Raw genomic sequence first — 15,353 nt, forward strand, 5'->3', positions numbered from 1 at the left:
AAAAACAATAGCATCGTGAAGTGTTATTACAGTTTTCCATTTTGATATATTTAAAAATGTAATTTCTGTGATCAAAGCTGAATTTTCAGCATCATTACTCCAGTCTTCAGTGTCACATGATCATTCAGAAATCATTCTAATATGCTGATTTGCTGAACATTTTTTATTGTTATAAGTTTTTTTCTGCTTAATATTTTGTGAAAACTGTGATACATACTTAAAAAAATGAATGACCCCAAACTTTTGAACGTTTACACACACACACACGCACACACACACACACATGCACACACACACACTCATGTTTACTTATATCTAAATGGGGACATTACATAGACTTCTATTGTTTTTATATACAGATTATAGTTATAGATTTTATAAACTAATCCTAACCCACACCCTAACCCTCACAAAAAACGTTCTGCATTTTTACAAGTAATTTGTTTTTTTGTTTATTTTATTTTTATACCAGTTTTACAAATGAGGATGCCCCCAAAGGGAGGTTTTTGAAGATTTTGTCAGGTTTAGCTCACTTGGGAGTACAAATTTGTGTCCCACTTTATATTAAGCAGCCCTAATACCTGTGTACTTACATAGTAACTAGATGTGTACGTAGTATCTAACCACAGGGCAAGTACACATTAGTACATAGTATCTACAGCTGTAATATTTCTGTAAGTACACACATGTAACAACACACTGAATGGTATGTGTAAGTACAAATGTGTAACAGGACACTGGTAACAACACTTTTTGGTAATGAAAGTACAAATGTGTAACAGGACTAACAGAACCTTTTAAACACACATCCAGCACCCGCACCATCAGCACTGGAGCTCCTCGGGGCTGTGTTCTCTCCCCACTACTCTTCTCCCTCTACACAAATGACTGCACCTCTAAAGACCCCTCTGTCAAACTCCTGAAGTTTGCAGATGACACTACAGTCATCGGCCTCATCCAGGACGGTGACGAGTCTGCTTACAGACAAGAGGTTGAGCAGCTGGCTGTCTGGTGCAGTCACAACAACCTGGAGCTGAACACGCTCAAAACTGTGGAGATGATAGTGGACTTCAGGAGAAACCCCCCGCCTCTCCCCCCACTCACCATCATGAACAGCACTGTGGCTGCAGTGGAGTCATTCAGGTTCCTGGGCACCACCATCTCTCAGGACCTGAAGTGGGACAATCACATTGACTCCATCGTGAAAAAGGCCCAGCAGAGGTTGTACTTCCTTCGTCAGCTGAAAAAGTTCAACCTGCCACAGGAGCTGCTGAAACAGTTTTATTCAGCTGTTATTGAGTCGGTTCTGTGCTCCTCCATAACTGTCTGGTTTGGGTCAGCCAGCAAATCAGATTTAAGAAGACTTCAACGGACTGTTAGGACAGCAGAAAAGATCATTGGTGTGCACCTGCCCAGCCAGGTAACATCATCACAGACCCCTCTCACCCCGGACACAACTTGTTTGCACTTCTCCCTTCAGCCAGACGCTACAGATCTCTGTGCACTAGAACATCTAGGCATAAAAACAGTTTTTTCCCCCATGCCAACACATGAATCATTACCGGTGTTCTGTAATTCATTCTGTAATTCATTCTCCATCTTTAATTATTGCCTCTTTCTCAAGTATTATGTAAATACACATACATATCTGTTTATTTATACAGCTGTATATAGAGTAAATAATGCACAAATCTGTACATAAATCTACTGTTCCAGATTCATACTTATTATTATTATTATTATTATTATTATTATGATTATTATCCATTAAGTCTTACTATTTAAATGTTTTTTCTGTTCTCATGTCAGATGTGTTTGTATGTATGTATGTACCAAGAGCACCTTAAAACCACAACAAATTCCTCGTGTGTTTGGGCACACCTGGCGAATAAAGCTAATTCTGATTCTGATTTTGGTAAAGAAAGTGTTACACTTTATATTAAGTAAACAATTCCTATGGATTTACCATGCAATTACTCTGATGTTACACAGCAGCGGCCAGTAAGTTAGGCTTTACATATAAATTGTGGTTGGTGTCCAGAATGTTACACTTTATATGAAGTGGACAGTTCCTGAGGAGTTACCATGTAAGTACACTGGTATTACAGTGGTGCACCAACTCCACCAACTTGCGATCCAACTCCTCCACTTTATATATCCCTAAACTTACCCGTTTCCACCCCCTGGATCCCATTTCCACCCCTAAACCTACCCATCTCCACCCCCTGGATCAAATTGTTCCAATTACTCTTATACATATTGTTGTTACAAAATGTAGTTATATAATTCCTGTTACACGAGTACTTAGTGAAGTGAAAAAAAGTGTTGTTACCAATGTCCTGTTACACATTTGTACTTGCACATACCATTCTGAGGGTTGTTACATGTGTGTAGTTACAGAAATACACTATAGCTGTAGATATGTACCAATGTGTACTTACACTCTGTGGTTACACACTACATACACATCTAGTTGCTATGTAGTACACGGGTATTAGGGCCACTTAATATAAAGTGGGACCCAAATTTGTCCCCAAAATATGGTTAAGTAGGTACACACACACACACACACACACACACACACACACGCACGCACGCACGCACGCATGCACTGTCAAAAAACAAACAAACAAAAAAAAAACAACAGGAAAACGTACTGGTAAATTTTCTACCTGGTAATTTTTCTTAATTATCTTCTTTTTGTTTTTATGTACATTTCCGGTAACTATAAAACACAAAGCAATGCAGTTTTATCGCAGCACAGACTCTTGTACCTTACTGTTTACATAAAGAATAGTGGTTACCAAAAAACTCACAATAAAGAGCAGAAAAACTGCAATTTTTTATTAGTTTCACCCAAAGCGCCTCATGACACAGTAATCCGAATGTAGTAATTTAGGGTTAAGTGTTCAAGTGCTCAGTGGTGATAAGGCTCTGAGTAACTCTGCACTTCATGAGATCAAACCTGAGATGTTTATATGACTTAATCACTACACTCCCACCACCAGGGAAATTTATTTTCTACCTTGCAATCTACTTACAGTCATTTGCCTTCTCAGATTATGCCTGCTTTTATATAAAATCCTGCTGGAAACATCATTGAAATTAGATTCATATTTCAGTCACCTTGTCCAAACACAGGCATGCATGCATGCTAGTTCTCTATTCGTGTGGATTTGGAGGGATTTGCTTGCGTTTGTGTAGGCTTTCTCTGACAGCTTCATGACCACACAAGTCCGCAGGTGTTCTAAAAATGAATCATGCAGGGCTGGTGGTTTGAAGTCATTGAAGTCTCTCCTCTTTGCTTGAAATGCAAATGTTTGCTTCTCCAGCTCTCCGATACAAGCCAGCAGGAGGTCTGGGGCAAGCAGACCATGACCCCTTTAAAAGCACATGCTTTGTGCCGGCTGTTCTGAGGTCAGCTGTCTGCCTTGGTGACAGAGTGGTTCAGCATTAGTATTCACCCTACACTGATGCTACCTGTCAGATGAAGGGCTCACATCTGGGGAAGACAGCTAAGACCACGGCACCTCGCAGACGGATGTGTTTCCTCCGTGAATCGATTTTTCCTTTAGACCCAAACGGTGTGGGAAAAAGTTTTTTTTATTTATCTGCTCAGTTCACCACTCCTCTAAGATGAGAGAAAGAAGATCGAGGTGACATGGTCTGATTACAGATTGAGCCTAAGATGGGAAAGCATGGGGAAAAAAGGACGAAGGGAAATGAAATGCTTCAGTTTCTGTTTATTAACTGTCAACATAATCTGCACGCAGGAACCAATGAGTCAGTGTTTCTCAATGACTTCTGGCCAGGTCTCAGTACACTCTCATTGATGACACAATTAACTACACAAACATTCGGCATGCAGAAGCCCCCTTGGCAACGAGGCATACTTGCAACCTTGACTGCCATCTGGTGCTGAGTTTCCTCTCCATGACATATTGTGTTGAGGCCCGTTTCAATGTTCAATGATATACACTACCAAAGCTGTTTATTTAATACAGAAAAACAGTAATATTGTGAAATATTATTACAATTTAATACCTGTTTTCTATTTGAATATATATATTTTTTCGGGCATTATTATTCCAGTCTTCAGTGTCACATGATCCTTCAGAAATCATTCTAATATGCGGATTCACTGATTTTGCATTTTTCAGTATTCTTTAACGAATCGAATATTTAAAAGAACAGCATGAAATATTTTGTAACATGTCTTTACTGTCAATTTACTCAAATGCATTCTTGCTGAATAAAAGTATTAATTTCTTAACTTTCTTTTGAAATCATACTTTTGAATGGTAGTGTATCACGGTTTCCTCAAAAATATTAAGCATCAAAAACTGTTTTCAATGTAATACTCGATGCAGCAAATCAGCAATAAGTTACATTTTCAAGTATAGGGTACTAAAACAGAAAACAGTTCTTTTAGATAGTAATATTTCACAATCCTCATTTGACAAACTGATGTTATACACAGACTTGCTAACAAATTATACTTTTCACAAGCACTCACAAATGCGTGTAGCCAATTATATATTTAACAGCACTATTTACAAGTCCTTATATTTCCAAGTTGTCCATGATCACATAAACTGAAAAAAAAAACGATTAATTGAAATTAAAACTAATTTTTTTAAGGTAAGTGGTTGCATTCAATTTATTTTAGCTACATTTAAATAAACAAATTTAGTTGACTAACTTTAAACACACACACACACACACACACACACACATATATATATATATATATATATATATATATAATTTTTTATTAAATGTATCTGAAATAAATTGTTTTCGACCACTTACCTTAAAATTAAATTTAGTATAATTTTTTACTATTAAACAAATTCCTAGACATTTACATTAAGACTTTTCCACAGTTTTATAATTCTCAGGTCATGAACATGAGAACATTTCTCTAAATGAACTATTCTCTGCCTAAATAAAATAAAAATGTATAGGCTATTTATAAGGGGTTTATAAGGGAGTTATTGTTTTCAATTGAACTTTAATTGACATTGATTTTCTATATAGGCTAATTCTCATCACTGTTTGTGATGTAGGCTATGGACCTGTATACACTGGAGTAATAGTATTAATATTAATAACTTTATATTAAGAAAGGAGCCTATGGTATTGTCATCTGATATTATCATCACTGATTGTACGTAAAGCCCATATAAGTTTTACGTATTTTTAAAAATGAGCATAATTGTAGGCATGCACTGAAAAAAATTATTCATTGAATTTACTAATTTTTTTTAAGGTAAGTGGTTGCAATCAATTTATTTTAGCTACATTTAAATAAACAAATTTAGTTGACTAACGTTCAAACATATATATTTTTTTTTAATTAAATGTAGAATAAAATAAATTGTTTGCGACCACTTATCTTAATTTTTTTTTTTTTCAGTGCCATTATTTTATTTGCTATTATCAACTTCTGAAAGCTAGATATAGACCCGAGGTAAATATATGTTCTCTGATGGTAGAAGTAAGGTTCATCGCGCTCCTCCTGCGCGGCGTTTCTCATCGCAGCATTCCAGCACTCCGTGACGAGCAGCGAACGCGTCGCGTCGCGTCGATTCCTGAGGATTACCCGGCGTGCCCCGCGGGAAAGATGGCGCTGGACGGGAGAAGATGGAGATAAACTTTATCTGAAATCGGGAACAGCGGTTATCTACACCTGCGATCCGTGGTAACGCTTCAACTCCTCACGGAGAGATACCGGCGACAGGACGCGGGATCGGCGATCGCTTTTGACGGCGCGAGCGGCGGAGAGATTTTAGCGGCCGTTAGCAAGTGTGTGTTAGCCAGCGAGGAGAAGAAGAAGAAGAAGAAGAAGAAGGAAAAGCGGGCAAAGTTTATTCAGTTTCAGCAGGAGTCAAGATCGATCTACACCAAACTCTGGGTTTAACTGCGAAAAATTCACTAACGCCAGGTAAGAAGTTCATAAATATATTTCTTTGAAACATTAGTCCATTTTAGTAGTGTACTATCAAATCTATTTTCATATACTGTTGATATACGCGGCCAGTCACCGTTCAGATGAACTGATAAACACACCCAGCAGTGCTGGATTATACCTAAACATCATATCTGTGTAACAATCAGACCCGTGAAATGCTTCTGGATCATCATATCCTCGGGGTGCTGATCAGATAGCAGATTAGAGAAGGTTACTAATCTTAAAAGTGTCGATGTCAGGTGTTTTACGCGCATTTATTCGGTGGGAGTCAGTCCTGGCCATGGGCAGCGAAAATAAACCCTTCGGCGGTGTAATCTAAGTAATGTGTTTTCTCCATTCACTGTTCGTGATTTAAAATACTTATATTTAATTCTTTAATGCCTTTTTGTTCTCCTGATCAGAGATATACTCGTATTAATGCTTACCAACTAGATCCGGTTGTGCAACCGATCCTGTTACACGGTCTTCTTTAATACTCGACTGTTTAGCGGGTTGATGATTATTATGATTATGATGATGTCCTAAAGCGATGGGGATTAACATTTTATTCACGTGTCCTTACATGAAATAGTATAACTTCGCGGAATGATGCTGGGAAGAAAAAACGATGCGATATTTCGACGATATATGCTCTCAGTTTATGGAGTCCATCATGGACACAGAACAGGTAAGAAACGCTTGAGAAACCTGCGGTTATGAATCAACCCTCCGGCTGTCACGATCGTGAAATGTTGCTTGACGATTAATTGTCATAATGGCGATAGAGATTTAATTGTCTGTTTTTGGCACTTGTAGTGTAGGTTTAGGAAGAAGTCGTTTATTCACGTTGACTCGTGCGCTATACGACTTCATTTAAGGTGTTGTAAACCAATATTGCTCAAGCAAGTCCTAACACAGTTAAATATATTTCTGCTTTGCGTCCACTTGATGTCTTTTGGAACTCGGCCAACTTAAATATGATATTTTATTATGCAATATAAACGTATTTCTACCTCTTATTCCTCACTTTGACTTTCCAGGTAATCTGACCTACAACGGCCAAAAATATCTCGCATTACTCAAACGTCAAGTAAAGTGAAACCAGGGCGTCATGCGTACTTTTATATGCGACGCGAAACGGCGCAAAATGTGCGCACGGGAACATTTTTGTTCGCGCATTTGATGCACACTGTACATTATCGCCTTCAGAAACGATCAGAGACAGCGAAACGAAATGGAACAAAACGCTATACCAATTTATTTTGACATGGCAGATGTACGTAACAGCATATTTACATGCAAACACAATTCAGACAAATGACAGTATATGAATGGAGTCCAAAATTATCGCGAAAAATCACAAATCGTTATTCAGTGTATGTATCTTGAAATATTATAGCTGTTAAAAGTATCACAACAATCAAATTGAAGTTTGAATTAAATTTTTAAAAGTAGTGACAAAGTAACAAAAAAATTGTTAAATGGTGAAGTTGTATATAAGCTTCCTTTCTGATTTGAATGTGAAGTCTAATAGATTTATATGCAATAACTCCAATAAAGGAAGAGTCTTTAGAGGTCACCTGTATGCCTGTATTATAATGTTTAGTTTCCATTTTAAATCACCGGCAGCTTGCAACGTAATGCACAGCCCAATTTCAGTATCTGTAGTGTTGATATAAGGCCACAGCATCACTAATCCAGCTCTGTGTAAAGTAGATCAGCATCCTGATGTCATTGACTTCTCTGGCTCTGTTTTAAAACCTTGTGTGCATGCCTACCTAGACAGCATTTTTGGGCGTCATAGGGTTGTACCTTGGTAAGTCGTCATTGTGCATGCCATGCTCAGAAGTGAATGGGCAAGACACTTCCTTTAAAGTACTTCAGAGAATACCATGGTACTTTTCGGTCCTCTTTTGTTAGAGATAGGCAGCTCACTAGTTTGAGACGAAGACCGTGCTTAATGTCTCTCAGGAGAGGTGAAATAAACCGCAGTTTCATTGCATTGTGCTTGCTTGATATGACAGGCTAGCTGCTCCCATTCCTCCACCCTTTTTATTGAGTGCACTTAAAGTGAGTTGATAAGTCATGCATGTCTCAGCCATTATTTACAGATGGGTAATGTCGATAAACAATTAGTAAATTGCAGTTTAAAAAGTGCATTGCTGATTAGGACCAAGTGTTTGGTCTTTATTGAGTTGTACAACTACCTAATTCAATGTAAATAATTCAGTTCATATGAAGAGATTCATTTTATTGCAAATTTCAGCTAGTCAGTACAGGGCTATTGATTATTGGAGTTTCAAAGGATTCTAAAATATTGATTTCAGGAGGGAAATGTAGATGTTACAGCGTATAATTCAGCAAAATTAAATTTTTATGAAAGTGAAAATATAGTTTTGACAAAAAGATTACAAATAATTAAATTATGCAAATAGATAAATTTTATTGCCAATTTCAGCTAGCTAATCCTGAGTTAACTATAACAGTAATGATACAGATAAAGTTTTAAAAATCAACTCTAACGATAATGACAGGAATCACTTTCAGAACGATTTTTTTTTTCCAGCTGATGAACAATAAAAACATTGACAGCCAGTCAGAATCTATCAAGCTTTAAAGATTTTAGCATTTAAAGCAGCAGATGAAAACTTTGCGTGCACTTAGATTAAACAGAACGTTATTGTCAGTTGGTGTGGACGATAATAAAGTTGTACTTATCTTTATAGTTATCATCCTTGGTGTGAACGGGTCTTTATTAATAAAGGTTTCATTTAGCCGTCAACTGAAAAATAAAGTTTCACTAAATAGATTTGTATAATTGACCAATTTAATGGCAGGGTGGGTGATTTGGTTCAAAACATTTTTTTTATTATGCTGGTTGAAAGTCTCTTCACATCTCATTAGCAATCACTAAGTTAAGTGGTCTAAATGGATATGTATTTATGTCATCTGTGGAAGGCATAGGACCATAAGTTGTTCGTGCAATCAGATTCCTCGGTCCGAGGGCTACAATAGGCTGACCTATCTGCCAGTCAACGTATGTATTTGCATAAATTGTACCTTGGCACCCTGTTCGTGCAGACATGATACGTCATCAGCGCGTTCCGTTAAACTATTGCAGACCGAGCGAGAATGGAAGGCGTTATTATTGTAATATTATGCGCTTTGTACTGTAATGTTTTCTCACCGGTGAATGAGGCATAAGGTGATCTGACAGCATTGCGTTCAACGCTGTCTCTCATTGTGTCGCTGGTCATGTGTTTTGGAGGAGGCATGGAGTGTGTTTTACAGGGTGGCTGGGACCTTATGCTTATTCTAAAACCGCCTATTCTGAATTTAACTATTTATGCTGTTCTTGTTGTTCTTGGGGTTTAAAAAAACGGTGGTAGTAAGTAGGGCTGCACGATTAATCGAAATTAAATTGCAATCGCTATTAGGCAAAAGCTGCGATTGTCATGCAAATCTTTCAGTGAAGCATGGTTCTGTGATCAGTAGTAAATCTCCATCCGAAGGCCAGAGGGCGCTCTCTTGCTGAAACCCCAAATATAGCCCGCAGATTAAAGGTACTGCACGTCTTTCCAGAAAACCGAAGATTGAACTGCTTTAATCGATTTAATGTGACTAAACACAGGACTATGTCAATATATGGTTTATCGGAGTTCTTCTTATTATAATTTTCATTGTAATAAAGTATGTTTATAATGCAATGCTGAGTGAGTTTGGAATAAAAACATGTTATTAAATGTGGTGTTTCGTGGGACAAGAGGCTCATTCATAAATGCTTCTCATGTTTGGAAAGATGTTTGACGCATGTTGCTTTTTCAAATGCAAGTTATAAACGACTCAAACTCGCCGGGTAAAGGCTCGATGGTATGCAGAATCGGGTTCAGATGGAGCAGAATTTACTAAACAGAGCCATAGTTCATTGACAAGCTATGCAAACTGCTTTCATAATCGCAGAAAGATTTCATCGATTGCGTAATTGCGCGATTAAAGATTTGGAGTTTCAGTGTGAGAGCGCCCTTTGGCCTTCGGATGGAGATTTACTACTGATCACTAGGGCTGTCAAAATGCCTGAAAAACTAAATTCGAATTTTGTACTTAAATATGATCAATATTCAAATTATATTTGAATTTAAAAGGAATAATTTCAGTTAGGGGAAAAAAACTTTTGGCTTCTCTCCTGAGGCCACAAGAGGGGCAACGAGCAAAATATTATTCACGTTTCTTCAAAGCATTAAAATAACATTTCTAACTTTGAATAAAGTGCATAATGTTTAAAATAATGCTTATAAACCATGCATAATTAATAAAGGTACTTAAACAATTAGAAACAAAACAACATCATGCATGTATTTATAGTTTAATACAAAGGACTGAAAACCAATCACAGAGAATACATTCTTCATTTAAAAACGTGAGATGGGGAAAAACCGCCATAAAGTCTTGAGACCTGTTTTTTAAATGTCTAACTTTTAATAGGGCTGCATGATAAATCGAAAGGAAATCGAAATCGCGATTAGACAGACTGTGATCAGTAGTGAATCTCCATCCGAAGGCCAGAGGGCGCTCTCGCGTGGAAAGTCCAAATACGCCTCGCAGAAGAAACCCAGGAAATGCCTGTAGCGGTAGCTGGATAAACAGAACATTGAACTGCTTTTATTGATTCAACATGACTAATATACACACGACTATGACAATACATGGTTTATCTGAGTTCTTATTATTGAAATTTTCATTATAATAAAGAAAATGCGATAAATATGCGTTCTGTGTGAACGGCTTGGTTTCAGTTTCGCTGTTTGATGTTCTCTTTTTCCGTAATATTTTGAATGAACAATGTAGCAGCGCCGCATCTAGTGGGTTCAACTGGATAGGCTAACAAAATCATTAAAATGCAATGACACTTGCATAGTTGTCGCATTTCGTGTGCCACTGATAAGGCTACCTGACACACACCTAAAATTCAAATGCAACGTTTTTGCATTTGAATGTGGATTTTATTTTAAATTCGACGAATATTCAATTCAAATATTTTTTTTTTTTGACAGCCCTACTGATCACAGAACTGTGCTTCACTGAAAGATATGCATGAAAATTGCATTCGATTAATCGTGCAGACCTAGTAGTAAGTTTCTTTCTATTTCGTCCAAAACCAAAATTTTTTTTTTTTTTGATTGTGGGTTTGCTTTACTACAGCAGATGAATAGCAGGTGCTTACTGATGTCTGACTGGACTATGATGGGCTATTCCATAAACTCAACTGTGCTGATGCAGTAAATACAGGGGTGAAAGGTCAGTGACCTCTCCTCCCACATGTGTTGTTGGTTCACTTAAAAACATCCTCTGGGTCTTAGCAGCATTCTGCATTCTCTCTCATGTGGCTCCAAACGCTGAACGTGTGTGCTCTGTTAGCACCTCACACACATAGTGCTGCTGTGTGTTGACTGTTTAAGGCTACCGGACGGTGACTGGTGGATCTGTGCTAGGCGGTGTCGTATGATAGCGCAGCCCCCCGTGGAGGTTTATCAATTAGGAAACAGCCAGTGTGAAAATGTTTGGGGAGGGATTTGTTGAAAGATTACTCTGTCAAGTGCCGCTGCGTGTAGCTCGGCTTAGCTGAAGAGATAGGGCTTGTGTGCAGCCTGGAGTGTTTAATTGGGAAAAGGTGATTGAGAGTCGGATAATTGTTGGACGATTGATGCTGTTAAGTCTTCTTTCATTAAGTAAGGTGTAATGATCTGAGGCTTTCTGCTGTTTGAGTGAGGTTTTGTTAGTACTGTTTGGGGGAAAAAGTGTAAAGTTAGTGACCATCATAATTAGTTATACAGCTTTGATAGCAGTTCTTTACAAAAATGCATCAAATTCACATTTGGTCACAAATGAGATTAGTAGGACTGTTAATAATTAGGGCTGCGAAGTGATTAATCACATTCAAAATAAAAGTTTGTTTATGTACTATATGTGTGTATTGTGTATATATTTAATATGTATATATAAATACACACACATACATGTGTATATATTAAGGAAACATGTTGAATTTATATATAAAATATTTATATTTATATACAATGTAAATTATATACATGTAATTATATATGCATACAAATATATTTTTTAAATATATACATACTTTATATGTGTGTGTATTTATATATACATAATAAATATACACAGTACACACATATAGTATGCAAACAAGCTTATTTTGAATACGATTAAACGTGATTAATTGTTTTGCAGCCCTATTAATAATTTTGTCTTTTGTTAGACAATTTGCAGACAATTTGCAGATGATTGCAGACAAGGCTGCATGTTTAATGGAAAAAAAAACAAAATTACAATATGGCAAAGACTGATTTAATTAAATATATATTTATCAGCTCTTCGGGTCACAGTAAATGCAACTCAACATTAACTTCTTCGCGTTTGCTCAGAGTTTGGGTCACTTTAATGTGCGTTTAAGAATGCAGAGCGCAAATTGAAAAGCAAAAGAGAAGCTTTGAGGGCAGAAAATAAACGTGATGAATTAACATTTGAAAAGAAATTAAGATAAATAAATTGGTATAAATATTAGCATTGTAATTTTACAGTTATGTAATTTTTTTTCTTGAATACACCATTTTTAATAATAATTTATTAATATAAAGATAAATAAAATAAAGTTTAAAAACAAGCACAGAATGTCTTGAGTTTTTTTGGAGTATTTTTACATTTTTAGATTTTCCCCTGAATTGTGCAGCTTTAATTGCATTAAATATATTTCTACAAAAACATATATTTAGGGACATATGTTGTTAGTGTATAATAAAAGGCTGAAGTATATTATATTATTTTAACAATAATAAGGAATATTGTTATTATTTTTATGATTATGACAAATTTAATAATAATTTTATTTTAATATTCAGTCCAAGACTTAGCTCCAAATATGGCTGTAAATTAAAGCAGAGTTCAAGGAAATGTCTCTTTTAATGTGATTTATTTATTTATTAATTATTTTTTTACAATATGTATGTATGCATTTACTTATTTATTTTGCCCTCATATCTAAGGAGCAGTGAGATATAAAATACTTCTCATATTGTGGTTCAAATCACCAATATTTGTCACAACAGTTACACTTTTTTTTTGTTGTCCTAATCATGCAGTCTGGTTCCAGATTGTCACCTTCAACACACATACTCAGTTTAGTGCAGGAATCATATGTTTTTTTTTTTTTTTTCTTTAAACACAGCACAAAGAAGGGCTGTTGAAGATGACCTTGGCAGTCGAAATTGGTTTAGAATTTCAGATACACTCTATTCATCAGCGTTTGCCCACACACTGCATGGCCTTTCAGAAAAGCTGTCAGACAGTCTTTTTTAAAGCAGCCATTTGAATGCTTTTATTAAGATCAACTCCACAGTTGTTTTGACTGTATGGGATGGTACTGGAAAGATGCACCTGTGATTTTCCTCAGAAATGCCAAGGCTTCTGCGCATCTACTGGACATTTTTAGTGGGGATGCACGATATGAAAAACTTTCACCGATAATTAAGTCCTTCTCATGGCCGATACCGATAAATTCACAATTTTATATAATTTTCATATAATCTGCAGTTTGTGCACGCAGGAGAATACAAAATCTAAGATGCACTGATGAAACTGATATTTTAGTAGCTCTGGCCTAACTATAATAGCAAACATCAGTCCTGACTCTTCAAATAGTTTTATTTTTTGTGTAAGGTACCACAATATTTAGTAACAGAAATGGTTTAACAGAACTATGACAGAGCTATGGTTTATCTGCAATTAACAACAAATTTATATTCAAATATTTCATGCATAAAGAAATGCATCTATTCAATCTTTTTAGTGCATGAGGATGAGGAAGTTATATAGGGACTTTAAGCAACAGCTGCGAATGGAACGGCTACGTTGACCGGAAGTAAGCTGTTACACCGCCGTAGCCGAGAACATAAAAATCATTAAGCAACCTAAACAAGACGGCGCAGCGCGGCATTGTCATTTATTTAAATACAAATGATGGATTATGAGGAGGATGTTTAGGCAATAATTACATTGTTCTCTTCACATATCTTTAGTCTCAGTGCTACCTGAGGTGCTGTTGCTAACAGCAGACATATCTTTGTACAAATGAAAAAAATCATTAAAATTAGCTTAATTTTAAAATATAATCAACACCGATTAAATGAAAGACTAATGGTAGAATCGTATACTGATGGAATTAAATGGTATATACTAGAGGTCGACCGGTTTTGCCGATTAATCGGCACCGATAGTTGATTGCCGCAACTATCGGTCATTGGCAAAAATCCATGCCGATAGTTTTCCGGTTTGCAACCGTTGCTGGAGTGGCTGAGAATGGTCTGCTGTCATTATACAGTACGAGAGCGGCCTCTAGAGGCGGAAATCACTGACAGCACGTGTTGTTTATTTTGACACGTGACACTGCACGCTGCACAGAGCGGGAAACTCCAGACTCGCATTTAAATACAGCCGACAGAAAATCCTGCCGCGGAACAGAGTGCCATTCACATAGTTTTCTATTAAATTACATTTATATTTGTCCCAAATCGTTGTGAATGTACATAATGACTTCACACTAGGCTATAAATTATGTATTGTGCATTTGTCAGCAAAACGTTTGTCTTTCTGTGGCTCTAATAAAGTCTGTATGCTTCATATAGAGAGCTGTAATACAGATCGCGCGTTCTCTTTCCGCTTGCTCTGTGTTTTTTAAACACCGAAATTCAAACTCATTTATGCCACATTGTTCATTCTTGGAGCAAACTTATGTCCGTTTGGTGATTTTAAATAAATTGTTTTAGACCGCTACTTTAATTGAACGCAAAGCGTCTGGTGTGTGTGTGTGTGTGAGATACATCTGAGTTCTCCTAGACGCAGCACTGTGCTTTTTTTTTTGTGAGGCTAACTTTGTTTTTTTTTTGTTTGTTTTTTTATTAGACAATTATCAAGTGTTAAAAAATAGAAGCAAAAGTGTGTGAGTACAAATACAATATCCATACACTGTAAAAAAAAAAAAAAAACGTTGAGTCAACTTAAAATAATAAGGCAACCTATCACAAGCGCTTTTTTGAGTAAACTCAACAAACAGGGACTGAAGTCCACCCAACTCAAAAGATTACGTTAAGGTTACAAGTTGACACAACATAAATTGTCATGTTTACCTAATGAATTACAGAACTAACTATTTTTTGTTTACTGAACAAATAGGCCTAGACTGATTTATTATATATTATTTAAATAGTCTAATTAAAGAAGAGACCATAACATAGGTCAAATAATTTGTTTTTATTTAAACATTCTGTGTCCAATGCACAGCAATGACATAACAGTATCAAGTATTGCCTTTTAGCTTCTTAACATTATA

General features: G+C 36.3%; 1 protein-coding gene across 3 annotated transcripts in view; it reads left to right on the forward strand.

Annotated features, from left to right (window-relative positions):
* Positions 1-5,533: 5,533 nt before the first annotated feature.
* Positions 5,534-15,353, forward strand: part of tjap1 (tight junction associated protein 1 (peripheral)) — a 124,032-nt gene continuing 114,212 nt past the window's right edge. For 2 of the 3 annotated variants that reach the window (XM_058796493.1, XM_058796489.1), the window contains exon 1: positions 5,534-5,947. The gene's annotated coding sequence lies outside the window, so the exon portion shown is untranslated. Of the gene's footprint in view, positions 5,948-11,210; positions 11,249-15,353 lie in introns of those variants that run through there. The other variant, XM_058796491.1, reaches the window with a different exon arrangement.

This window comes from Onychostoma macrolepis, chromosome 13 (genome assembly GCF_012432095.1).
Source record: "Onychostoma macrolepis isolate SWU-2019 chromosome 13, ASM1243209v1, whole genome shotgun sequence".
In the NCBI taxonomy this organism is placed as follows: Eukaryota; Metazoa; Chordata; class Actinopteri; order Cypriniformes; family Cyprinidae; genus Onychostoma; species Onychostoma macrolepis.